Source organism: Bos grunniens, chromosome X (genome assembly GCF_055505025.1).
Source record: "Bos grunniens cultivar Pamir isolate PY7600 chromosome X, Bosgru_T2T1.0, whole genome shotgun sequence".
Classification (NCBI taxonomy): domain Eukaryota; kingdom Metazoa; phylum Chordata; class Mammalia; order Artiodactyla; family Bovidae; genus Bos; species Bos grunniens.
In genome coordinates this window covers 34,527,408-34,548,521 of record NC_141194.1, presented here as the reverse complement: position 1 = coordinate 34,548,521, position 21,114 = coordinate 34,527,408, and the positions used below count along the sequence as shown (strand labels likewise).

The 21,114-nt window shown below is 42.7% G+C and overlaps 1 protein-coding gene and 1 long non-coding RNA gene across 6 annotated transcripts in view; one reads left to right on the top strand and one right to left on the bottom strand.

Annotated features, from left to right (window-relative positions):
• The window catches only part of LOC147340106 (uncharacterized), a 281,692-nt gene that overhangs the window by 45,988 nt on the left and 214,590 nt on the right, over positions 1 to 21,114 (bottom strand). For all 4 annotated transcript variants that reach the window (XR_015158909.1, XM_086387618.1, XM_086387617.1 and 1 more), the window contains one exon: positions 5,391 to 5,482. The gene's annotated coding sequence lies outside the window, so the exon portion shown is untranslated. The remainder of the gene's footprint in view (positions 1 to 5,390; positions 5,483 to 21,114) is intronic.
• On the top strand, positions 5,995 to 14,048 carry LOC147340109 (uncharacterized). 2 transcript variants are annotated; one of them, XR_015159587.1, is made up of 2 exons: positions 5,995 to 6,413; positions 12,996 to 14,048. It is a non-coding gene; the product is annotated as an uncharacterized LOC147340109 (long non-coding RNA). The 2 variants fall into 2 exon arrangements; XR_015159588.1 differs by lacking the exon at positions 5,995 to 6,413 and adding an exon at positions 9,228 to 9,743.

The window sequence follows — 21,114 nt, the reverse complement described above, 5'->3', positions numbered from 1 at the left end:
CCATGGACACCAGGCTCCTCCATCCATGGGATTTTCTAGGCAAGAGTACTGGAGTGGGTTTTTACAGTCCAACAGAAAAATATTTCCTTCTCCAGGGATTCTTCCTGACCCAGGGATCGAACCCAGGTCTCCTGCATTGTAGACAGACGTTTTACTGTCTGAGCCACCAGGGAAGTCAAACTTCTGTTTTTCTTTTTTTAATCTTTTATTACATGGTGTGTCAGCCAAGAACCTAGACAAGTATAGGGAAAATTATTTTTCCTTATGTAAATTAACATGTTATTTTTTAAACTATTGATTTTTAAAAAGCCGTATTATTCATGAACCTATTATAGTGATGTGCTATAGAGTACATGCGTATCTGTTTATAGTTCTGGTATCTGTAATTTTTATGTCACTAATGCTTATATACTAGGTCTATGGAAATTTTTAGTTCCTAATTTTGTGTAGCTAACATTTTATTTACTTAAGCTTCTTGGATATTTTGCATATTTTTCTGTTGGACTGTAAAAAGCTTGGAAATCACAGATAATGAAATCAGTTCAGAGACAGGAAACTTCTTACACTCTGATTATGAAAACATCCTAGCAGAATACTAGGAATGATTGGGTTACCCCAAGCCACAAACTCAGTTCTTAATGGATAACTAGAAAACACATAATAAATATTATAGCATTTTCTGAATGGTTCCCTATTACAACTTTAATAGCAATAACTCATATTTTACATACCTTCTATTTATCTCTTGAGAATGCTCAAACTACCGCACAATTGCACTCATCTCACACTCTAGTAAACTAATGCTCAAAATTCTCCAAGTCGGGCTTCAGCAATATGTGAACCGTGAACTTCCAGATGTTCAAGCTGGTTTTAGAAAAGGCAGAGAAACCAGAGATCAAATTGCCAACATCCGCTGGATCATGGAAAAAGCAAGAGAGTTCCAGAAAAACATCTATTTCTGCTTTATTGAATATGCCAAAGCCTTTGACTCTGTGGATCACAGTAAACTGGAAAATTCTGAAAGAGATGGGAATACCAGACTACCTTACCTGCCTCTTGAGAACTTTGTATGCAGGTCAGGAAGCAACAGTTAGAACTAGACATGGAAAACAGACTGGTTCCAAAAAGGAAAAGGAGTACGTCAAGGCTGCATGTTGTCACCCTGCTTATTTAACTTATATGCAGAGTACATCATGAGAAACGCTGGACTGGAAGAAGTACAAGCTGGAATCAAGATTGCCAGGAGAAATATCAATAACCTCAGATATGCAGATGACACCACCCTTATTATGGCAGAAAGTAAAGAGGAACTAAAGAGCCTCTTGATGAAAGTGAAAGAGGAGAGTGAAAAAGTTGGCTTAAAGCTCAACATTCAGAAAACTAAGATCATGGCATCTGGTCCCATCACTTCATGGGAAATAGATGGGGAAACAGTGGAAACAGTGTCAGACTTTATTTTGGGGGGCTCCAAAATCACTGTAGATGGTGACTGCAGCCATGAAATTAAAAGACGCTTACTCCTTGGAAGAAAAGTTATGACCAACCTAGATAGCACATTGAAAAGCAGAGACATTACTTTGCCAACAAAGGTCCGTCTAATCAAGGCTATGGTTTTTCCAGTGGTCATGTATGGATGTGAGAGTTGGACTGTGAAGAAAGCTGAGCACCAAAGAATTGATGCTTTTGAACTGTGGTGTTGGAGAAGACTCTTGAGAGTCCCTTGGACTGCAAGGAGATCCAACCAGTCCCTCCTAAAGGAGATCAGCCCTGGGATCTCTTTGGAAGGACTGATGCTGAAGCTGAAACTCCAATACTTTGGCCACCTCATGAGAAGAGTTGACTCACTGGAAAAGACCCTGATGCTGGGAGGGATTGGGGGCAGGAGGAGAAGGGGGTAACAGAGGATGAGATGGCTGGATGGCATCACCAACTCGATGGACATGAGTTTGCATGAACTCTGGGAGTTGGTGATAGACAGGGAGGCCTAGTGTGCTGCAATTCATGGGGTCACAAAGAGTCGGACATGACTGAGCGACCAAACTGAACTATATTTTAGAAAGGTATATAAGATATTTTTATGGTCATTTGCCTTTTGTAGTTGTTGTTCAGTTGCCAAGTTGTGTCTGATTGTTTGCAACCCCATAAACTGCAGCACACCAGGCTTCCCTGTCCTTCATTATCTCCCTGAGTTTGCTCAAACTCATATCCACTGAGTCAGGGATGCCATTCAACCATCTCACACTTCGTTGTCCCCTTCTCTTATTGACCTCCTCAATCTTTCCAACAGCGTCTTTTCCAATGAGTCAGCTCTTCACATCAGGTAGCCAAAGAATTGGAGCTTTGGCTTCGGCACCAGCCCTTCCAATGAATATTCATGGTTGATTTCATTTGGGATTGACTGGTTTGATCTCCTTGCTGTCCAAGGGACTCTCAAGAGGCTTCTCTAGCACCACAGTTCGAAAGCATCAATTCTTCAGTGTTCAGCCTTCTTTATGGTTCAACTCTCACATCTATGTGTGTGTGCTTAGCTGCTCAGTCGTGTTTGACTTTTTGTGACCTCATGGACTGTAGCCTGCCAGGCTCCTTTGTTCATGGGGATTCTACATGACTACTGGAAAAACCATAGCTTTGACTATATGGACTTTTGTTGGCAAAGTGATGTCTCTGATTTTTAGTACACTGTCTATTTGCCTCTAAATCACTGATTTAAAATACTGCACTAGATTGACCTTCTTGAGAATGGCATTCTATCTTATACATCTCTCATTTATTAGATCATGCATCATTGCCTAGCATTGGTAATGAAATGTTAAAACAGCAACAACAAAAATAATGACCATAGTAATACCGGTTAATACTTAATACTTTTCACATGTTAAGCACAGATGTGATGACTTTACATGGGTTATTAAATTTGTGTAACAGATGAGAAACTGAGGTACAGATTAAATAAATGATCTGAAGTCATGCATCTTGTTAGAACCAGGGTCCAAATCTAGGCCATAGATATCCAGTCCACTCTTTAAACCTCTGCCACAATGCTCAACATACACTTGCTCAATAGATAAAATAATCCCAACATAAATGTCCTCTGTCTCTTTTTCCATGTTTTACTGTTGTGCTCATTTTTGAAAACTGTAATTGACTTTCTACCCATCACTTTGAAATTTAAATTCCTTGGTGTACAACCTCCCACACAGTATGCTCCTCCCTTGTTTTAGTCCACCAAGAAGTTCCTCAACTTCTTTCACAGTCTTCATCCCCAAAAGAATGAACCTTGGCATGAAGATGGTTACTTGAGTCTTAAATGTCACTCAGTTCATTTCAGATCACTGGAACCCATCTTCAGGCCCCAAAATACTCAAGGAACTTGTAAAGTGCTTCCATCTCAGTCAGCAAATGGAAAGCTAAAAGGAAGTTCAGTATCACAATGGAACAGTAGTATAAACAAGAATCTTATGGAAACCAAGAAGAACCCTGAGGGGATTTCCTAGGCATAAACCCTTTCCGTATCCCAGGTTTCTTGTTTGTAGGAGAGACTTCAGTTAGCCTTCAAGACCTTCCCTGAGTACCAAAGGGCAAATTCAAGCAGTTGCTAATTAGAGAAGGGAAGGAATGCAGAAACAAAGAGAAGCAGTCGAGAAACTATAGTGTAGCCATTAAAGCAGGATGTTGGTTCTTCCTTAAGGAATATACTGATATATAACATTATATTTTTTTGTTCTTCTACCATCCCTTGGACTGCAAGGAGTTCCAACCAGTCCATCCTAAAGGAGATCAGTCTTGGGTGTTCATTGGAAGGACTGATGCTGAAGCTGAAACTCTAATACTTTGGCCACCTCATGCAAAGAGTTGACTCATTGGAAAAGACTCTGATGCTGGGAGGGATTGGGGGCAGGAGAAGGGGATGACAGAGGATGAGATGGTTGGATGGCATCACCAACTCGATGGATATGAGTTTGAGTGAACTCTGGGAGTTGGTGATGGACAGGGAGGCCTGGTGTGCTGTGATTCATGGGGTCACAAAGAGTTGGACACGACTGAGTAACTGAACTGAACTGAAGAGAACTGAACAGAAATGAACAGAAACTAAGGCCTCTACCCTGGTGGAGGATGTAACTTCAGGCTGAGCACAAGATTCCTGGAGCACCACCCTGTTATCTCACCACCAGTGAATCAGAAGAAAGTCACAAACCCTGTAGCCCCCATCCCAAATTTTGACCATGGAAGTTTCTCTCTCAGAACCATTGGGGAGTTGGGGGTTTCTGAGCACAAGCCACCCATTCTCTTTGCTTGACCCTGCCATAAACCTTTCTCTGCTCCAAATCTGAAGGTTTCCAATTGTTTAGCCTCACACAGGAACTTGTGTTTGGCAATGCTATGACAGCTGTTCTGGTCAATCATTTTATATACGAATTTACAAATGACTGAATTTTCATTTAGGACATTGAGTTCTTCCCATTTTTATATGGCTAGTTTTTTCCTTGTATACTATAAATATGTGAAAAAATCTTTAGGATTCCATTTTATTACCTTGGGAAGAATAAAACTTTTCAGTAATTTATAAAATTCCTTCTGATTATTATTCTGTGAGTATTCCATATGAAACTGAACAGGATCCTGTAGAGCTACTGGGCATGGAAGTGTTTCTGTGTCTCCCATTTCTTCTTTGTAGGGAATAAGCATCAAGTCTCCATGACCTTCCCTGAGTTCCAAAGGGCAGGTTCAAACAGTTGTTAATCAGGAAAGGGAGTGTATGCCAGAGGAGTAACACAAGGGAGAAACAATAGTGCAGCCTTGGGGAAGGATCCTGGTTCCATCTCAAGGGATAGACATAACAATAACTTTGAGTTCTTCTGCAGAACCAAAACCCCCAACAAATGGAAGATATTAACTACTTGATGAAGTATTCTTCATTCCAGAAAGAAGGTCACAGTTTGACAACATTGCGCACCTCAGAAGCTCATCAGGAGATCACTTGATGTCAGATTAAAGAAATGTAAACCTTACACACTCTGATCCTTTATCCACAACCCCACCCTTGAACCATTTCTATAAAACTCACCAAATCCCCCTGGCTCAGGACACACAGTTTTGAAGGCATGAGCCTACTGTGTCCCCCTTTGCCTGGCAAGGCAATATATCTATTCTTTTCAATTCACCTAAAACTCCATCTCTGAGATTCAAACCAGCATCTATGCATAGATGCCAAATTTTTGGCATCAGTCACGAGCATCAGGCTAATAGCTGCATGGCTGTGCTATTGCAACAGGATACAGTCTTCAGTCATCAAAGTCTCACAAACAGAAGAGGGTAATGATCAAATTTAACAGGTCAATATTTACACTTTTTTTCTAGACATGTTGAGCAATTCACCACAAACTTCCTACCTGGCAGCAATCTGAAGATTTGGTAAAGTCACAGGTTGGAGAACTTCTTCCATTTGACACTGAGGGGACTCTCATCAATGTGGGTTTTAAACCTTGAATGTAAAATAGGAAATATAAAGCAACATTATTAATACAGGAGCCTTCTATATAGGCAATAGCCAAGGATGCTTGATGTCACCAAAAGCATTAAACAAACTAGGTGAAAAGGTTTAATATTAAAACATTATCTTTCTATAATATGTGTTTTCAAGGACTTTATTATGTATAGGTGATTTGAGATAGAGATTTTGGAATCTTTTTTTAAACCATGGGGTATTATAACCAAAAAAAACAGAGTCTGAACAGTTGAGAAAAATTAAATATAATATTAAATCTTTTTGAATTTGTTAGGTAGTTAGAATAGGAAAAAGGAGTCCGGAATGGTGGTAGCTAAAAGACAAAGACGGGAAAAGCCCGTGAAAATAGAACAAAGGAAGGTCTGAGGACAAGAGTGAGAACCTCAGGTAAAACAAACAGCCCTCCTGGCTAGCCTAATTTACATAGGGCAGGCTCAGGGGGAGGAGAAAAAACATATAAAAAGAGGAGTCAAAATTGAGCTGGAGGCTTCTATTCTCTTCTAGTCTTTTGGGTCAGCCTGCCCTCATGCCTTGAGGATGTATTTTCCTCTGCTTGCCAAATAAAACAGCTGTAACATGGAGCTGTAACACTGGTCCATCTGTCACTTCAAATTTTTGCTGCAGCAAGACAGAACCAAGGAAATTACTCAATTCCCCAACATATATGGTGCTGTTTCTAGGATTTATCCTGGCTTAAACAATCTCGGCTCAGCCCCCACAAGGCAGAAGCCGAGCACAGCAGAAGCCCAGCTCAGTGAAAGATCCCACGGTGGAAGCTGAACATGAAGAAAACCCAGCGCAGGGAAAGTGACAAGAAGCCCACTATGCTGGAAACTGGAACAACAAAAACAACTCAGTGGAAAGTTCACGCAGCTCAGTCTCAGATTCCAGGAGGCCTCCGGTTAAGGTAGGAGGTCCTCTCTCCTATGGCTGGAAGGCCATATGGCTAACAAGATCTTAATTCCTTTAAATCTCTCATTCTTTGTTTCCTCAAATCCCCCCCAGTGAACAGGCGAGTGGCAGTGGGTGCAATTGAGGAACTCTGGAAAGGCTACTCCTCAGTCTGTCCGGAAAGCTCCACTACCTTCGGTGCTCTAGTAGCTGTTGCCCAAGTGGGTGGGGGTTATTCTGTCCTTAATCTTCTTTGTGCCAAGGATGAGGCCAATGAAAACTGTGATCACAGGTCAGGTATTTGGCAGATTTTCCAGCAGGTTATGAAGGGGATTCTTTAGCACATTTTTCTCACTGCTTTTTCCTCCCATCCCTCAGTTCCTCTCTCCCAGGACTTGAGCCTGGCCAAAACGCATGTTGCCTGGCTTCAGGACCTAATGAAGCTCAAGCTCTTGATGTCTCATTGCAAAAAATTCAGTGGGAGACACAGCGATAGGTAAGAGGTAGATTTGTTCAGTTTCAGAGAGAAGCGCAGTCCACAGGGTGTGGGCCATCACGGGGGCCAGTGTGGTGGCCATGGAGTGTGGTGTGGTTAGTTTTCCTGAGCTGGGTGATTTCATATGCTAATGAGTGGGAGGATCATTCCAACAACTGGGGAACCACCCACTCCTTGGTCTTTTCATAGTGCCTTGGAACTGTCCCGGTGCCTCTGAGTGTGTCATTTAGCTTGCAGACTGAGGATCAAGGTTTAGTTGAATTTGACTTGTCTGTCATCCTGGACCCATTTGATTTTAATTGGTTTATGTTATGCCTTTGGGCTATGTCATTCTTTCAAAAGTTGTGCCCTGCCCCCTTCCCTCCTATCTCATGCTCTTTTCCTGAGCCCACAATGTTGCCTCTACAATCTTCTGGAGGGACAACCAGAAAATAGCTGGTCTTTGGGGGAGAAATGCTATATAATATCCAATCTATCTAGATATTCAAGCCTTCATCTTTCATGTTTCCTTCAATATGTGCATCAACAGCATCTCTCATTGAACCCCCTAGGGCCAGTGACAGGCACACAATACCTGCTAGAAGTCCATCTGTTGATGGCATCCCTTCAAGGGCAATTAGGTTTCCCAGGATAATGTTTGCCACTTTGGGAGTTAGCCCTGCAGGCCGTTTGGGCCCTAAACTTTACCACCTTTCTCCTAAAGTTACAAACATACCCCTGGATCAAATTTCCACTCCACTTTTATGGAACATCTGGTCTGTTGCCTCTTATCAATTTGTCCTTAAGCCACTTACTAACTCCTACAACCAGGACCCTGTCCCCTTGTAGGCAGCATTGCTCCACCCCGCTTATTATTAAAATACTCTTAATGCCCCTAACAGGGCCACATAACCCACTCCTTTGTCATTACTTCTGTTGTTACCTAAAGTGGGTCTATGACAATGAAATGTTTACCATTGGAAACACCCTGAACCGCTCTTATGGAAGACTAGGGGAGGAAATCAGTGACTTACATTCCCTCAGAGCAATAAGAGGATAAGGCTTATGCCTGTTTCACCAGGTTCCCAGTCTCAGGGCACAGGCTTGGGTTGCTTTACATCATGGTATATATTTCCATCTGCGGTGGACAAACCAGCAATGAGTTTAGATTACAACCCCTTAATCCTGCTTAGCACTGGTCATGCTGGAGACCTTGGGGACACCCAACTCCAGTCCAGGGTCCCAGGAGGTCAACCTGCCTAGGGATCTGATCCTCAGGAGGTTGTCACACCTCAACCTGCTCAGGGATCTGCCAGTCCAGGGGTCCCAGGAGATCAACATGCCTCAACCTGCCCAGAGACCCAATTTTTGGGAGGCCAACCTGCCTCAACCTGCCCAGGGATTTGATCTCCAGGAGGCTGTCATGCCTCAGCCTGCCTGGGGATCTGCACCCTGACCTGGGGATGCCTGGCTCTCAGGTTGCAACAGTACTGGGTAGGATAAGCTTCAGAGAGTCTCACCTCTAAGGAAGTACGCCCATGGAAATAGAAGGAAGCCTATTAGTTGTGGGACTGTGCCCAGTCTCAACAGTAACTCAGGAGCCCAATGAGAACCCCACTGCCTTTCTGGGAAGTCTAAAAGAGGCCCTCCAAAAGTTTACCAATTTGGACTTAGACTCTTATGAGGGACAGGTGATTTTAAAGGACAAATTCCTGTCCCGATGTACATCAGACATTAGGATAAAGTTACAACAGCTACAGCAGCACGGCCCTTCTGCCTCTTTAGATGAGATGGTCCAGACAGCCACCAATACCTTTTACAACACAGAATAGGAGAGGGAGGCCGAGGCCCAGGAAAGGGAGAAAAGGAGACAGGGCATGCCCAGATGCTGGCCACCCTCCAGGGAAGACCTACGGCAAACCCCGAGTCCTTGAATGACAAGCAAATGCCTAATCTGTAGACAGAAAGGGCATCGGGCCAAACAGTGTCCAAACTGTGACAAGTCTACTAAAACAGCTTGCTACAAATACCATCAGTTGGAACATTGGGCGGCATTCTGCCCTCAGAACCCAAGAGCCTCAAAGTCAAGTGCCAAGCCTTCCCTCATGATGGTTCAACAGGACTGAAGTGACCCACTCCAGCCAGCCTGCCTGTCATAGATAACCATCCTGGGGCTAGAGCCAAGGGTGCAACTGGATGTGGCAGGTAGGCCCAAAAATTTCTTGGTTGACACAGGGGCTATCTACTCTGTTCTGACCTCCTACCCCTGAGCCTTCTCCTCCCAAACATGTACCATTTTGGGTGCTATAGGAAAAAACAATTACAATAAGATTCACCTGAGTATTTCTTTGTTGCTGGGATGGACAAATATTTTCCCACCAGTTTCTGGTGGTCCTTGAGTGTCCTACTCCCTTATTGGAAAGAGATCTTTCCCTGCCTTCGAAATCTTGCAGCTATTGTAGTCCTGATAGAAGATGCTTTAAAACTCTCTTTTGGGGGCAAACTGTTTTTACCAGACACCAAGTGAAACAACTCCTTAATGGGAGAGGCTACTTATGGATATCCGATCAAAGGATCCTCAGATATCAAGTAGTGCTGATGGAAAATCCAGGCTTGACTATATCCTCTTGTGAGCTTCTTAACCCAGCTACTCTCCTGCCTACACCCAAGGCCTCTCTCCCCTTTCACTCTTGCCTAGAAACCTTGGACCACTGGACAAAACCCAAGAGGGACTGGCATAAGATCCTCTGACCAATCCTGAGGAAATCTGGTACACTGATGGAAGCAGCTTTGTCTTGGATGGAAAAAGAGGAACTGGATATGCGGTAGTCTCCAATTCTGAGACCATAGAGGCTAAACCTTTGCCACCAGGTACTTCAGCCTAATAAGCTGAGCTCATAGCCCTGACTTGACCTTTAGAGCTGGGAAAAGAAAAAACAGTAGTAATTTACACAGACTCCAAGTATGCCTTTCTGGTGCTACATGCACATGCTGCTATTTGGAAAGAAAGAGGCCACTTGACCACCCGAGGGTCCCCAATCAAATATGATGATCAAATCCTTAGGCTCTTAGAGGCAGTCCATTTGCCCACTGAGGTTTCAGTCTCCCATTGTAAAGGACACCAAAAAGGAAGCACTTAAGTGGCATGAAGGAACCATGCAGCTGATCAGGCAGCTAAGAGAGCAGCATTACAGAACAATGACCTAATAGGGGTTGACATCCTAGTTCCAAAGACTAATTTGTCAGAAATTTCTTCATATACTAAAGGTGAGACTCTTAAAGCTAAGAGTGAGGGCTTTCAAGAAGATCATATGGGGTGGTTCCAAATGGAGGGACTCCATTTTCTGCCTGGGAACCTCCAATGGAAGTTGGTTAACTCCTTACATGCAACCACTCATTTAGGGGAAAAGGCCCTCCAAAGATTACTAGAAAGGTCCTTCAGAGGAACAGGCCTCCAAACAACTATAAGACAGGTGGTCTCCTCTTGTTCCACTTGCCAATTAAACAACCCCCAAGGAGCTCGAAGACCCCAGCTGGCCCAGCCTGTCCAAAAGCATAGGACCTACCCAGGAGAGGACTGGCAGATAGACTTCACCCAGAAGCCAGTTTCTCAAGGATATAAATACCTATTAGTCATGATATATACATTCACAGGATGGATTAAAGGCTTTCCCACCTGGACTGAGAAGGCTGAGGAGGTGGTAAAAAAACTGCTCCATGACATCATTCCAAGATTTGGTCTGCTCAGGTCATTACAAAGTAACAATGGTACATAATTTACTTCTAAGGTCACCCAAGGGGTCTCGAAAGCCTTCAGATCAGTAGCTCAGTCATGTCCAACTCTTTGCGACCCCATGAATCGCAGCACGCCAGGCCTCCCTGTCCATCACCAGCTCCCGGAGTTCACTCAGACTCACGTCCATCGAGTCAGTGATGCCATCCAGCCATCTCATCCTCTGTCGTCCCCTTCTCCTCCTGCCCCCAATCCCTCCCAGCATCAGAGTCTTTTCCAATGAGTCAACTCCGCATGAGGTGGCCAAAGTACTGGAGTTTCAGCTTTAGCATCATTCCTTCCAAAGAACACCCAGGGCTGATCTCCTTTAGAATGGACTGGTTGGATCTCCTTGCAGTCCAAGGGACTCTCAAGAGTCTTCTCCAACACCACAGTTCAAAAGCATCAATTCTTCGGTGCTCAGCCTTCTTCACAATCCAACTGTCACATCCATACATGACCACAGGAAAAACCATAGCCTTGACTAGACAAACCTTTGTTGGCAAAGTAATGTCTCTGCTTTTCAATGTGCTATCTAGGTTGGTCATAACTTTCCTTCCAAGGAGTAAGCGTCTTTTAATTTCATGGCTGCAATCACCATCTGCAGTGATTTTGGAGCCCAGAAAAATAAAGTCTGACACTATTTCCACTGTTTCCCCATCTATTTCCCATGAAGTGGTGGGACCAGATGCCATGATCTTTGTTTTCTGAATGTTGAGCTTTAAGCAAACTTTTTCACTCTCCACTTTCACTTTCATCAAGAGGCTTTTGAGTTCCTCTTCACTTTCTGCCATAAGGGTGGTATCATCTGCATATCTGAGGTTATTGATATTTCTCCTGGTAATCTTGATTCCAGTTTGTGTTTTGTCCAGTCCAGCGTTTCTCATGATGTTCTCTGCGTATAAGTTAAATAAACAGGGTGACAATATATAGCCTTGACGAACTCCTTTTCCTATTTGGAACCAGTCCGTTGTTCCATGTCCAGTTTTAACTGTTGCTTCCTGATATGCATGCAAATTTCTCAAGAGGCAGATCAGGTGGTCTGGTATTCCCATCTCTTTCAGAATTTTCCACAGTTTATTCTGATCCACACAGTCAAAGGCTTTGGCATAGTCAATAAAGCAGAAATAGATGTTTTTCTGGAACTCTCTTGCTTTTTCCATGATCCAGCGGATGTTGGCAATTTGATCTCTGGGTCCTCTGCCTTTTCTGAAACCAGCTTGAGCATCAGGAAGTTCACGGTTCACATATTGCTGAAGCCTGGCTTGGAGAATTTTGAGCATTACTTTACTAGCAAGTGAGATGAGTGCAATTGTGCGGTAGTTTGAGCATTCTTTGGCATTGCCTATCATTGAGCATTACTTATTATCTTCACTGTGCCTGGAGGCCTCAGTCTTCAGGAAAAGTAGAAAGAGCCAACCAATTCTTAAAATCAGCAATAAAAAAGATAACCCAGGAGACCTCCTGGGTCTTTACCAATGCTCTCCTCCGTACCTGTATTGCCCTTAAGGAACAGGTTGGTCTTAGACCTTATGAGATGATGTATGGGGGACCTTTTGTTTATATCAATGACCTCTTCCTAGATCTAGAGATTCAGACCCTCCAATCTTATACCATGACCATCGGGCAATTCCAACAAGATATATGCTTGTGAGGTGTCAACCAGGACCCAAAAGATTCTAAAGAGCTACCATTATATGCTCCATGGACTCAACTCCTAATAACTGAAAGATGGGTCCCCAAAGATTCAACTCCAGTCCACATGGAAGGGCCCCTACCCTGTAATAGTTTCTACCCCCACAGCAGTCAAGATACCAGGACATGACTCCTGGATTCACTACTCACTAGTCAAGCCATGGAAGAAAACAGAAGAGGATACTCAATATACCTGTGAGCCCCTGAGAGATCTCAGATACTTATTCAGGACTACAAATGAGTGCCATTCTAATGAACACCCCCAAAATTAAGATTCTGGGAATAAGATTTCTCAGGACAGCACTAAAGAGCTAAGACAGCTTGGCAGGGGTTGTACTCCAAAATAGACAGGAGACAGATCTCCTGATCCCTGAACAAGGAGGGACTTGAGTCATCTTGAATGAGACGTGTTGTTTCTAGGTAAATACCTCCAGCTAAGTTAAAGTATTAAAAACATTCAGTTCCTATATGATCTCAAAGAATGAGCTGGAGAGTTCTCAGGGTGCCTACAATCTCTCTTTGGGGGATCCTACTCCTGGCAAGGGGGAATTTGGAGTTAGCTAATGCCCCTGCTAATCCTTGTTATCACCATATTGATGCTGCTTATGATTGCTCCATGTATTATCAATTGTCTAACCTGTTTTGTCTCTGCCCAGGTCAACAAGTTACAACATGCAGTGCCAGTTCAACAAGGATATATAAAACTACAGCCAACCATGGAAAATATCACTCACCCTAAGATGGACAGCACTATAAGGACTATGGGCTTGAGACTACCAAGAGGGGGAGGCCCAATGCCCCTTGCTGTCCAGTTCAGCAGGAAGTAGCCAGAGAGATCCCAACACTCCTATTCCCAAAGAATTGGGCCTCCCATCTCTTGAGTGGGGAATGTCAGGTAGTTAGAACAGGAAAAAGGAGTCCAAAATGGCGGTGGCTAAAAGACAAAAAAAGGGAAAAGTCCACAAAAACAGAACAAAAGAAAATCCAAGGACAGGAGTGAGAACCTCAGGTGAAACAAACAGTCCTCCTGGCTAGCCCAATTTACACAGGGCAGACTCGGGGAGTGGGGAGACAAATGTATAAAAGGAGGAAGACAAGAGGAATTGAGGCCTTTCCTTCGGGGTCAGCCTGCCCTCATGCCTCAAGGGTATACTATTCTTTGCTTGCCAAACAAAACTCTGACTAGTAACTGAGCTATTCCACTGGTCTGCTGTTTCAAATCTTTGTTGCAGCGAGACAGAATCAAGGAAATTACACATTCCCCCAACAAATTGAAATAATAAATATAAAATGAACTATGAAGATAAAAGTTTGCTAAACTATCATTTTATTAATAGCAAAGGAAAATACAGTTTTGTAGATTCCACAGGTGGGCAAAATTTCTCCATAAAATTTCCTAAATATATTCTACTAAGAACTTTATGAAAAGATAAAAGTTATCTTTTTGAAAAGATACCTATTTCCTGTGTCTATTTTCAGTAGCACAGGCAAAAAAAAAACATGTTTCAAGATACAACTCTTAGTGCCAAAGTGATTACAAAACTGTTAAGACAGTAATTTAGGGAGAGCCAAGGCCAGAAAAATATATTATTACTGTTATAATGAACAGAGAAAAGAAAGATGTTGAATATAGCTTGAGAAAAAACTTCTGTTTTTCATCTTTTTAAGAGTTCTTACAACTCAGGTAATAAAAATATAAAACTTATGGATCCTTGTTGCAAATAGTCCTCTGCCTACACTGATATTTGATTTAAAGTGATCATGTTGTACTTGCTGGTTAAGAGGATATACCTGCCTTATAATGGGCTTAAATAATCTCTTTAAAGATACATTTGCAAGCTAAGATGATGCTTATTTTATCTAATATACAGTGGACATTTCTAAAATTAACTACTTAGGAGGCCTTATTAGCAAAGTATGTTCCTGGCTTCCCTGTACTGATATGACAATTAAATCATTGGCAGAGAACTGAAGGTTGCCTTTGAGACAATAAGTTGGCATATGATATTGACCAAAAACATGATATCTGCAGTTAGTCTAAAGTGGAATAATTTGATAAAAGCTTATGTTCGGAAAATTGAGATTGAAACATGTTTTCATGCAGGCTAAGTTGCTTCAGTTGTGTCCAAATCTTTGTGGCCCTTATGGACTGTAGCCTGCCAGGCTCCTCTGTCCATAGGATTTCCAGGCAAGAATACTGGAGTGAGTTGCCATGTACTTCTCCAGGGGATCTTCCTGACCCAGGGATTGAACCCAGGTCTCTTATGTCTCCTGCATGAGCAGGTGGGATTTTTATCACTAGCGCCACCTGGAAGCCCATTTAAGGAATCACTATTTTGTTGATTCTATTTTCTACGTAAAACTACAAATATGTGCAGAAATAGAATAATTAATCTCTGTACACTTATCATCCAGTATGAATACATATTCACTCATGGCCAATCCTACTTCAGATACCCACTCCCTTCCCTATCTTCTATATTATTTTGAAGAACACCCCAGACATCCTATCATCTGCAAATATTTCCTATTAATCTCTAGAAGTCAAAAATCAAAACCATGATAACCACTATCATATCTAAAAATTAACAATAATGACTTAATATTAACATGTAAAATACCCATTTAGTGTTAAAACTTTCAATAGTTTTATAATTCTCACAGTTTTAAATCTTTACTTAAAACAAGTACAACAGATTTGTCTTTTGTGTAGTTGCTAAGTTGTGTCTGACTCTTGGCAACCTCATGGACTGTAGCCCAGCAGGCTCCTCTGTCCATGAGATTTCCCAAGCAAGAATACTGGACTGAGTTGCCATTTCCTTCTTTAAGGAATCTTTTCAACCCAGGGATCAAACCTGCGTCTCTTGCGTCTCCTGCATTGGCAGGCAGATTCTTTACCATTAAACCACCAGGGAAGCCCATAAGAGACTCAAAGCAAGTTGCAAAAATAGTACAATCCTGTGAACTCTTACCCTGCTGTTGTTCTAAATGGATGACATGTTGTATAACTGTAGTGTAATACCAAATCAAGGAAATTTACATTGGTAAAATATCATTGACTTGACCACAGACTTTCCATGTTCATCATTTTTTACACACATTTGTGTATGAGTATATCTGTGTGTTTCCAGTCAGTATGAACCCACATATGGATTAGTTTAATGACAACCTCAACAAAGAAACAGAACTGTAACAGAGCAGAACTCTATGGGGCCGTCCTTGGACAGACTCCACCCCTTCATGTCCTCTGCTTTAGCTCCTCTCTGGAGTACCTACATAATCTGATGTACATTTCCTGAGTTGTTTGACAGATGCTAAAACTCCCACCAAATGGAAGAAGTTAACTGCTTGATGACCATGAGGACCTAGCCCCCAGACTTACTGGAGTGTGAGGATTGATGTTAACCCCTGTGACACCACCCTGTTGTCTTACCATCAACCAGTCATAGAACTGTGCACGAGTTGACTGCATACTCGTGACTTCCCTCTTTCACCCTGCCTTTAAAAAGGCCTCCTTAAAACTCAATGGGGAGTTAAGGCTTTTTGAGTATTAGCTGTCCTGGATTCCTTGTACGGGCCTTAACAATAAACACTGCGCTTTCCTTCACCACAACCCTGTGTCAGTAGATTAGCTTTACTGCATGAAGATGAGCAGACCCAAGTTTGGATCAGTAACTGAACTATCGATGTTTCATCACCACAGAGTAATTCCCTTGTGCTATCTCTTTATAGCCCATTCCAACCCAGTAACTCCCTGTGTATCAATGGAAACCATTAATCTGTTCTTCATCTCTATGTTATTGTCTTTTTGAGAAGGTCATATAAATGGAATCATACACTATGTAAACTTTTGATATTGGCTTTTTACAGCTAAACATAATGCCTTTGAGAGTCATTTGAGTTATTAGGTATATTCAAAGTAAGAATCATAAAAGTAGGGTTCAAATTTTGTCTGATATAAAGCCTATTCTTAACAACAATACCATGCTGCTTCACAAAACAAATAAGAATACACCTTTAAAAATTAAATCATTATCTAATTAATATTATTGCATATATTATAATCCTTATTTTTTCTTCCAATTTTCTTGAGATTATCATTGACACACAGCACTGTATACATTCAAGGTGTACAGCATAATGACTTGACATACATATATCATGAAATGATTATCACAATAAGTTTAGTGAACATTCATGATCTCATACAGATATATAATAAAGTTAAAGAAAAATAAGTTTTTTCGTCACAGTAAGGGCTTCCCTGGGTGGCTCAAAGAGTCTGCCTGCAATGCAGGAGACGGGGTTTGATCCCTGGATTGGGAAGATTCCCTGAAGAAGGAAATGGCAACCCACTCCAGTATTCTTGCCTGGAAAATTCCATGGACAGAGGAGCCTGGTGGGCTACCGTTCATGGGGTTGTAAAGAGTTAGACATGACTGAGTGACTAACACTTTCACACTGTCACTTTCACTGAACAATTTTCACACATAACATTCAGCAGTGTTCATTATATGTATCATGTTGTTCATCCCTAGTATTTATTTATCTTTATAGCTGAAAGTGTTGCAGGGAGAAAGCCAATTCTGACTCCACGTTGGAAACTGTTTCTTTGACTTGCTTTTGGTCGCCTTTATTATTACAATCATACTCAATGGCTTGCCTGGAGGACCCTGCCTTCTGCTTGACTGGAAACTAATGCACCTTTGTTCAGCTCACGGAGCCATAGTTTGTTCCCACCCATCTGTGAACAAGAGAGATTAACATACCCCTTTCAAAGGCTGGCCATTCTCTTGGAGATGGTTTGTAAGACTGAAGACCCTTTCACTTTAATTCTCCACTGCCTCTCCCTCTCTATTCTACCTTTTGACTTTAGCTCCTCATTGCTTCTTTCTCTCTGATCTATAAAAGAACCTGGCATCCTGACCCCAATAAGATGGTGATTTTGAGGCATTAGCCTGCCATCTTCTCAGTCTGCCAGCTCCCCAATTAAAGTCTCTTCCTTGCCTTAACACCTTGTCTCTTAGATTCATTGGCCTATCATGTGGCGAACAGAGTGAGCTTGGACTCGGGAACAGAAGTTTGTACCTTTTGACCAAATTCATTCAATTTTATTCATCTTGCCCTTTACAGATCTCTTGCTTTCAGACTTCCAACCCAAGTCTTTTCTCCACAGCATTTCATCCGGCAATTTGTGAAACTTTTAGAGAAGTTTCAGATGCAGGAAATATGGGGATTAATAGTCCAGTGAAGTGGTATGGAAATTACTTTAAACCAAAAATCTAAATAACCATCACTCACTAAAGAAGCATCATTTAAACTTTAGCAGAGTCTCCCCAAAATACAGCTGCTATTGCCATACCCCTCCGCCCACTCCCAGGCAGTTTCCTGAACAGGGCAAGACTGTCTTTTATCACTGGGAAATGGAAATTAAGCTGTGCATTAGCATCAAAAAGTCCAACACAGTTCCCATTGAAGCCCTACCCCAAACATTTGTGAAACTTGCATATGTACCTTTACCTCTGGTTGTTCATCAAAATTACTCATTACTGAGAAATCCCCTTGTGCACATGTAAATAAACCCTATGAACCTTGTCTTTTCTCCTGTTAGTCTCTCTACTCTGTTTATTCTCAGGCCCCCAACTATCTGTGCCAAACATGGTAGAGGAAAATATTTCCTTCCTGAAAATACATGACTGGGAGTGGTTATTTATAATGTGGTTAAAGAATGTTAAATATCAGCATAAGAACTATAATTTGGAGGGGTTAATAAAAGTAGGGAGTAGCTGGCATTGTTCCTGTGTGTGTGTGTGTGTGTGTGTGTGTGTGATTCACAGTATGACTGGCTAGGCCTCAGAGAATTGGACTGCCTAGAGGACCTGAAGGTTGGCTGAAGCCTTGCCTGCTGCCATTTATGTGTTGGAAAATCCCAAGTGATGTATCTTTACCTTCTGTCCCATAGCCTCGTTTATAAGCAGACTGAAATAGAGCACAATAAAGGTCAAGTATATTAATTTACCACACTTTTAGATCACAGAATTTATTTATGTATCTTATATCTCTTTTCCTCTCCCATGGGCCTTTTCCTCCAAGACCAGGGCTAATGCCAATGGAAACTATACAATGATAGTGTTCCCAGGGCACTACATCAGGAACACCTAGAGAAGGAGTACCATTCTGCCCACTCCTCTCTGGCAACAGGTTGCCTGCCCATCACTTCCTGCCATTGTTTGTGTGGTGACCCAAGGACGAAAGAGCAGATAAAACCAAGGAGTGTCTTGGAATGCAGGAATGGAAAAACCAGACCCTTATCATCCTTCCCTCCCCCATGTTGTAGCTATTAATGGAACAGTATAAACTGTCTCCCCTCCTACCCCAGAGGGAGCACATGCCTCATCCAATCAGCAAATGACCTGCAAGACCTTGCAATGACCTGTAAGGGACAGCAAGACCCTATCCCACTCCTTGTACCCTGGGTATAAAAGTGGACTAAGGACCCCATTCAACGTTGATTCTCCCTTGAGCTGGCCCGCTGTTCTAACAACGTCTCCCACTCTAATAAACTTTATTTCCATCTCATTCTCTCATGTCTGGAAATTCTTTTCCAACCCACACCTGGACCATGAGATTTTTGGTAGCCTGTACAGGGAACTTGGGGTCTCTTCCCCCACCCCCTCACTTCTCCTTTTTCATAGGGACCCTCTGTAAAGAGACAAGTGCTGTGGAAGCAACTGAGGAACTCTAGCCAGGGTTACCCTCTGGTGTGTTCCAAAGGCTCCACTGTTCACTGAGCCCCAGTAGCTGCTGCCTGAATGGCTGAGGGTCTCTCCTTTGTCTTCTTTCCAACTGAGGACTAGTCCAACCAATATTGTGTGGGCATGGGTCAGGCACTTAAAAGCCATTAGGGCGCCTGCCACATGAAGACTCCCATGTGAGGATAAGGGGGACATGGAATGGATCAGGCCACAAGGGCATCCGCCCCCAGTAAGACAACTTTCGTGCACCATGTCAGGCACATAGTGGTTAAAGCAAAACAGAGACCATTGTCCCATGGCCACCACCTCCCCAATAGGATTGTAAGGCAGATTCCTCAGCCTTCCTCCCTGTCACTTTCACTTCTTTCCCTTTGAGTCCAGACTGATTTACAGGGGTAGCCTCTGAGGCATGCCAAGAGTGCCTTCCACGTTTCAGGGAATCGCCAAATGGTGAGACACCCGGTTGCTCCCAGGAATCTCTGTCTTTCTCTGCCTGCATCACATGGTGCCTTAGCTCTGTCTTTCTTTGCCTGGGTTACATGTGCCTTAGCCACACAGTTCTCAGGGGTCAGCTCTCACTGTCGGATGTGACTATTGGGACAGTCGACCATTTTTGTGCCATTAGTCACACAGACAGATCACGGGGACAAAAGGGATGCCTTTCTGTCAGCCAGTGACTCTCAGTACCCCCATTCTATGGCAGGTAGGCTAAGAGTGGGTTCTGGTACATCCCAGGAGCCTTTCTCAGACTCACCCCTTGGCTATATTCTCAGAAACTGGAAAATGTTGACCCTGCAAAAGGCCTGGCCCCAATACAAATGGGGGACCCAAAAAATGGCCTCTGAGTGGCACACTGTTGCTAAGTCACTTCAGTCGTGTCCGACTCTGTGCGACCCCATACACGGCAGCCCACCAGGCTCACCGGTCCCTGGGATTCTCCAGGCAAGAATACTGGAGTCGGTTGCCATTTCCTTCTCCAATGCATGAAAGTGAAAAGTGAAAGTGAAGTCGCTCAATCGTGCCCGACTCTTAGCGACCCCATGGACTGCAGCCTACTAGGCTCCTCTGTCCATGGGATTTTCCAGGCAAAAGTAGGGAAAGGACTCAGAATTTCCTTATGTTCAGTCCTTCATGGCCCTCAGTTAGAATCAGGATTTCAGGGACTCATGCCGCATATGTTTTTCTGTTGCCTCCCTATCTCCTGTACCCCTCTGTCTCTGTCCATCTGATTTCCTAGATGACCCCGACTCGACCTTTCATATCCACATGATCTCAAGGAAACGATTCTGAGGTTCCCTTTGGTCCAGGTCTTTCTCCTATATTCAAAAGCCTGAAGGATCAAAAACTCTGCTGAACATTCTAAAGAATTCCCTTCTAACTACTCCTGTTTTTCAGGGTGGGGATGGACCAAGCTTCCCCCACTCCTACAAATTCCCTTAACCCTTGAGATTTTTCAGATGGGACAAAGACTTCACTTCCCCAGAGGGACAATGCTTGCTGGGACCAATCTGCCCTTGTTATCAGGGCCAAGTTGAGCACTATCTGGTCTAAATTTTGGGTATAAAACGACAATCACAGAAAAATACAATTTTTGACAATGAGGTCACAATATTCTTTAGATTCCAGAGAAAGCTTGAAGAAAAAAATTATCTCTTTAAGAATTCTTGTTATTGTATATACTTATACAATAAGTATATTGTCACCCTACTTATTTAACTTATATGCAGAGTACCTCATGTGAAATGCCCAGTCTGGATGAAGCACAAGCTGGAATCAAGATTGCTAGGAGAAATATATATATAAAAAAAAAAAGAATTCTTGCCCTGAAGAAATAACTTCTCCTATACCTTTAGACCAGAGCTCTCTGGATCACTTATTTAGACCATCTCTAAGTTCTGAAATCAAAAGGAAAAAAAAAGGGGGTTCAAAGAGACATTTTAAATCTCAAGCGGAAAACTATGAGATCTCTGTCTGTTTGGATTTATGTATGTCTCAGTATGTATGTGTCTTTTCTTTTTTT